This window comes from Neoarius graeffei, chromosome 9 (assembly GCF_027579695.1).
Source record: "Neoarius graeffei isolate fNeoGra1 chromosome 9, fNeoGra1.pri, whole genome shotgun sequence".
Classification (NCBI taxonomy): Eukaryota; Metazoa; Chordata; class Actinopteri; order Siluriformes; family Ariidae; genus Neoarius; species Neoarius graeffei.
In genome coordinates this window covers 61,874,883-61,881,832 of record NC_083577.1, presented here as the reverse complement: position 1 = coordinate 61,881,832, position 6,950 = coordinate 61,874,883, and positions in this window count along the sequence as shown.

The following is a 6,950-nucleotide window of genomic DNA, read 5'->3' as shown; positions in this document are numbered from 1 at the left end:
CATTCTAAAAACAAACAAACAAATGAACAAAAAAACACATGTAGCTTTATTGTCTTTAATGTCCTAATTTCTGTAAATTATGAATTAAGAATTAGAAAGGACATTTAAAAAAGGAGTTTTTTTTGCTTCCCAGTGACACTTCATTACTCAACATAATTTGCATTTGTACACTTGAAATGTACAGGGCACATATCATAGTTTGCACTGTTTATTTATTTATTCATTTATTTTTTAAGTAAGAAATGTGAAACACTATTCCTGAATTTTATAAGTAATTATATTATTGTATAATTATATAATATAACTTGTAAAATACTGTGAGCAATCAATGTGCGCAATTCTGTGAATTATTTTAAAAACACTCATCCATTGAAGCTACCTATGTCTTTGATATGACCTTCATTTCCTTTCTGTTAAGTCAAGTCAAGTCAACTTTATTGTCAAATATTCTATACATGCTCAACATACACTGTAATACAGCACAGATGAAATTTCAGTCCTCTCTGACCCACGGTGCAAACAGGCAATGCAATAAATAAAAACAGAATAATTAAAAAAAAACAACAACAATATAAACAGTATAAACACTCTAGATAGGAACTAGACATAGACTAAACACTCAGACAAACAATATAAACAGTATAAATAAACAGTATAAACACTAGATAAGAACAAGACATAGACTAAAAACTCAGACAATATAAACAGTGTAAACACTAGATAAGAACTACACACAGACTAAACACTCAAACAGACAATATAAACAGTATAAACACTCTAGATATGAACTAGACGTAGACTAAATACTCATATATACATACACACACACACACACACACACACACACACACACACATAAATTGGTTCAAATAACCAAACAGTCAAGGGCACTTGAGGTATAGCAGGTAAACATGAAACATGAAATAAGCAGTATAAACAAACTAGCAGCTGTTAAGATGAGGTAATGCAAAATAAATCTTATCCTGAATTCTTATTGACATCATATATAATACATATATGATTAATGATACTAAGATGTTTGCTTTTAAATGAGTTTCAGGATTTATATAAATACTAGTTAATGTCAGCGTATACCCTGCTCAGGTACTCTGATTTCATTGTGACTATAGGCATCATATATTAAGTTCTCTTGACCTGTTTTGATCATTGGTCTATGAGCTTTGTACTTTATTTGTAGCTTTATATTGTGGAAGAATGTGTAATTATTCCAAATTACAATACCTTTCATTTTTGCTTCATTCAGTACAATTAATCTGTGATATTTACTTTTACTCTGCAGTTCCCCCTTTTTTTTTTTTTTTAAATGTAATCCCCTGTAAGTAAGCACTATTTTTTAAGGGTCATTTGTGTAATAAAATAGTGACTTGTGACTGTTCCTGCTCTTCAACTTCCTTCCTCTAATTGGCTGAGTGCCCTCCATCAAGACTCACAAAGACACTGTGAGATTTTGAGAGGCTGATGTGGTGTAATCACTGCTACAGGTTGCTCTGTCTGATTTACCACCTAAACTATACTTCAGTAAACACACAGTAAAGACCCAACATCTCATGCAAGACGACAGAATAAGATATTAGATGCTGTCGGCTTATAAGGATTTATAAATTAGACTCAAGAACAATGAAGTCAAGCACAGGTATAATTCAGAAAGCTCTGTATCAGTCTGTATAGAGGTGTACCTTCAATGTTACCATGTAGATATAAACAGCCATTTAAATAAATTGTTAGTCAATTAATTAAACCGAATAAATTAATCAATCTAATGTAAAAACACATTTGGGTTTGTAATGTAGTCTGGACAAGGACGAAACTGGTGGGAAGTCTTCTGCAAATCATACATTTTGCCAACAAATGCAGTCAAGCAACTCCTGTACATAACTACATAACACTGTGGGATATTAACTGTTAAAACTGTTTAATCTTCTTTCCTTTGTGGCTTTATTGGTTCAGTCAGATTAGGCTTGTTGACATTCTGCGGCCTGTTAAAAGGCATGTGTGTGTGTGTGTGTGTGTGTGTGTGTGTGTGTGTGTGTGTGTGTGTGTGTGTGTGTGTGTGTGTGTGTGTGTGTGTGGAGGGCTCTTAACATGGCTCTGTGCCCTGTGAGACCCTGCTCCCCTAGGAGTTGTGATTGTTCTGATTTAAGTGGAGATTGTCAGCTCTAATTTGTCCCTCTCCACCACGCCTCTCCAGCGGGGATGCCCTCTTTAAAATATTATGAAAAGATCAGCTGTAAGGCTCTGCTTGTTTAGTGGGAGGGTGCGGGCTACAAAGGGCAGGAGGGATAATAGGTAACTATTACAAGGCCAGAAGGGAGGTGGTTATGGAGCAAACAATGCCAAACTCTTCAACAGCTTTCAGAGAGATCTAATAACACTGAAAAATGTCCACCAATATTGAATGAATTGCCAGTGGTCTTAATTATTTTGAGCTTACAGCTAATTTGGATACTGGCTGGAATTATAATAGTAAAATGCTTGTTCTTTCCAATAAGACCAAGATTAAGTCAACACCCAAGACACCGAAATGGTGCAGTGTTTTAACCGTGCACATTTTTCACTTAATTCTAAATTGTCATATCCTAAAGCAAAATAGACTTGCCAACATGCATGCATTATTATTATTTCTTTTTACTCTCACAGAGTCATGAGAACAAATGACTGGGCTGTGGTGACCTCTAACTAACTCTCTCTCTCTCTCTCTCTCTCTGTCATGCACATGCAGAGAAATACATGTACAACTGTTATTTTAATTTCTTTCCTTATTATTTTTCTCCAAAACATTTCAACTTGAATATGAATTAGTGAAGCGGAATTCAATGTGAAAGGGCAGTGCATCGACTAGCACTCTGCTCTGTGTTTGAGACATAATACAGCCAGCTTGTGTGCTGCATTTCAATGAATCCCTTTGCGACTCTTGTCCAACAATTTATTCATTTGCACGCCAGATTAATAAGGGTGGCATGATTGCAAATAATAGTTTGTGACATGTTATGTAGGCTGTGGTAAAGGCTCTGGAGTTGCAGCCGAGAAAAAAAAAATGCTGTTTGATTTATCTGCCTTTGATTTGTAAAGGAAAATCAATGAAACAATTCGTTCCATTTTCCTTCTTTCTTTCTGCCTTTTCCCATCCATACCACTGATAAGCCATTGGTCTCTGGGCTCTGTGTGTTTCTTTTCAATTATCCAGTTTACATTTGATTCCCCGGAAGAGTGTTGCCAACCAGAAACACTCCTTCTGCTTGTGCTTTTACTGAACAAGCTAAATAGAATTTTATATTTATGTTGGGTATGAACCAGGTAGGAAATTGTAGGAAATTGTTCAATATCTTTGTTGGGACCAATTTCTCTTCCCATGGTTTTGGGAAGCATGATAGCAGAGAGGTATGGTAATATAATATGCATAATTCATATGCCCTCTTCATTGCTCATTCCACTGTCCTGTCTGTTTATGTGGGTAAAATAGATGCTACAGTGTCCATTAGGCCGATATAACAGTGCAGACAGTTTGGCACATTTTATACAAAGAGACAGGAAGCTACACCTAATCTGCTTTTTTTGATTATTTATTTTTGAAGAGTAATTACCTTCAGAAACTCTGTTCATAGAAAATAAGATCTTGTAATATATATATATATATATATATATATATATATATATATATATATATATATATATATATATATATATATATATATATATATATCCAGTTTATTATATTCTGTTATATTCTGGCTGGGTTAAAAAACAAACACGATGACACTCATTTGTGTATGGTTTGCTTTCATATATAACATTGATTTTTTTGTTGCTTTATCAGTTTTTAATCAGTAAATTAATAGTTAAAAATAATAGATTTAATGTCACTCTAATTCTTCAGTGACTTTATCAAGAAAACACCACACATTTTTTAAAAATAAATTGGAATGTCAGATTCAATTACCATCTATTACCATCAACTTTTACTAGATTAATTAGGCCTGAACAATGTTCTTCAGTGAGAATGTGCACAGGACACCACTGACGCATACTTCTCCTCAGACCTTAGCCATTCCACCCTACTGAATTATGTTTATGATCAGGTGTGTCAGACAAAAACTATTCTAGACATACAGAATAACCTTTTTAGCTCCAGAGGGATGCATTTCTTAATTCATTACTGCATTCATCACACCAGTGACACAAATATCCTCCATTATTCGAGACCCTTAAGATGATCCATGTGTTATATTGTGTGTATAAAATGTCAGGGAGCTCATCAGCTCTCTGGCCTGATCTGAGATCGGTAATGGTGCTGAAATGTGCCTGGGCTTCTGTGCTGTCAGCAAAAATGGACACATGCACAGTGCAGTGGTTAGTGTTTATTGTCCCAGTAGCGACACTGCAGCGTGGAGGAATCGCTCAGGACAAACATTTTTTTTCCCCCCTGTATATTAGTCATGTTGAAATGATCAGTTTTAGCATGTACCAAAAGATTCAACATGAATGATATTGCCATTGTGAATATTTTTAATACTGCCATTACTCTTGTGTTCTTTTTAAGTGGAAACTGTGTAGATAAGCAGCATTTTAGGTTTGTGCCTCTGGAATGAAGACTTATTTGATGTTACTTATTTTTACTAAATTTGAATGAGCTGCCTGATGCCGTTCAACGAGAACAGATAAACATGTAACAATTTCTTTCTGCATTATTGTGACAATTCTGCAAGTAAGGTATAAAACACAACAGAGAAAAACACAACAGAGTGTGGTGTTATATGAAATATTAATTATATTATTCTCCGTGGTGTGATGCCCAATTTTCCAATAACAGCATGCCCCAAAGTTGTTTTTTTTTATTACTCTTGTACAACAATTAGACAGTGATTGCAAATTTAAATTATTAAAGAATGACACATCATTACATGTAATGTTGTTGAATGTCACTGAATATAAAAGCAGTTATTTACACTTGTTCCTTCACCGCAGCTTGTTATGTTACCAGCAACCACAAAGAGCAACATGTTCTATCCTGGATGACTTTCCCATGGTGGAAAACTTGCAGAGTACATTACAAACCATTAAATAAACATCTCTTTACAGAAAGTTCCATCATATCAACAATTATATATGTTCTTTGTCAAATAAAAAAAGCACCTTTTTAATACATTTATTATTAGCATTATTAGAGCAAGCGCATTAATATTTGAATTACAGCCAGAACTACTGTAGGAGCTTCTGTAAATTAATCAGCAGCTTCTGATCATCAGCTTCAGATTTGAGATGTCGAGCAGCAGCACTGTAATATAAACCATGATAAAAGATTGTATTATTATTATTATTATTATTATTATTATTATTATTATTCACTTATTTCTATGTAAAATTTGGATTCGGATGGTTGTTGTTCCACTCTGAGCATTTCATGGTTCACTTGTCGTTGTCTGTTGACACACAAGGCAGTAAATTCAAATCCCAGCTGATCTAAAAGATGATCACAGCCTTGTAGCATGTTTGATAGTGTGTAATGGAAGGCTTTTCTTGGCAGAGACAGCATAACTTAGAGTAACAGCAGTAATGGTGACCTCCAGCAGGCCTGCACTCCCAGCAGGGAACAGAAGGCCCAGACACATCAGGCCCACAGTCTGCCTTACTGGGTCACTCAGAGGCTAAGCAGGCCTATTAGAGCCCACTCATCGATGCCAAGAACACACACACACACACACATACACACACACACACAGAGTCAGAGGGAAAGAAAGTGGACTGGAAGCTGATTTAGTGTTTACTTTGTGCTTTTTATAGCTTACCAGCATTTTCATTATTTCATTATTATGGCAAAAAAATGTATAGCTTTGAAAAATTTGTTGTTTTTATTGCTAGTTATTATATTATACATTATAGTATTTGATATTTTTTTGTATTGTGTTTTTATCTGTTTATCTATACTTCTTCCCCTGTCTTTCTGCTGCTGTTACCATGCACAATTCCCTGCCTGGGGATCAATAAACTCTTGTCTTGTCTTATCTTAAAATATAGCACTAATCATGATTTTTTTTGTTTGTTTTTTTTACTTTTTATTACTAAATATTTTTTCCTACAAATAAATGTTATTTTCTGTAGTAGTAGTAGTAGTAGTAGTAGTAATAACACAATCATAGTCAAAGCAAACAATGAATCATTTATAAAATAACAATGTTTTAGCGTGTTTATTTATTTTTTTTTAATCTAGTGGTAATGGATTATAGTAAACTCTCTGCCTCCTCTCTGGATTACTGTATTTAAATTCTCCAGTGCATGCTATTTAAAATTCTCGCCTCACACGCTGCACGGTCTTCGCACATGTAGAGGGTGTGCGGTATGGCCTGTTTTGTGTCAGCTCTCTCCTTTAGAGTGCAAGCGTGCTTAAATGCTTAATAACAGCCGCAAGATCTGTCTTTGATTTTGAGATGTGTGTATGTGTGTTGGTGTGGGCATGTGTTTGTTGAAGAGGAAGGGGTGGGGGTCGGGGAGCAGGCTTCACCTATGTGTACTGAAGCAGGTAAAAAAAAAGTAGCATCCTCTGGTGGGTGGGTGAGAGACAAGAGAGAGAGAGAGAGAGAGAGAGAGAGAGAGATTTTGATTTAGACAAGGCCGCTCACTGGGTAACTGACATGACACATGTATTCAAACATAAATACCAGCAGTCAGAAAATATGATGAGATCTGTGAAGCGTCTGCTTGCTGCCATCATTTTGTATCTAACCTGGCATTGGCCGCTTCACCTACCTCTCGCTCTTCCTTGTCCTTCAGTAGGTCTTCCCCATCCTATAGTTATTATAAGGATAACAGAACCTGGAGCTCACATGCCCATATTTGTGTAGCTCTCAACATCGTGATGCTGGTGATAGTATTGATCTCCATTATAATGTAAATGTATCACTTTTTGAATTCAGGATAAAATTAAGACACAGAGG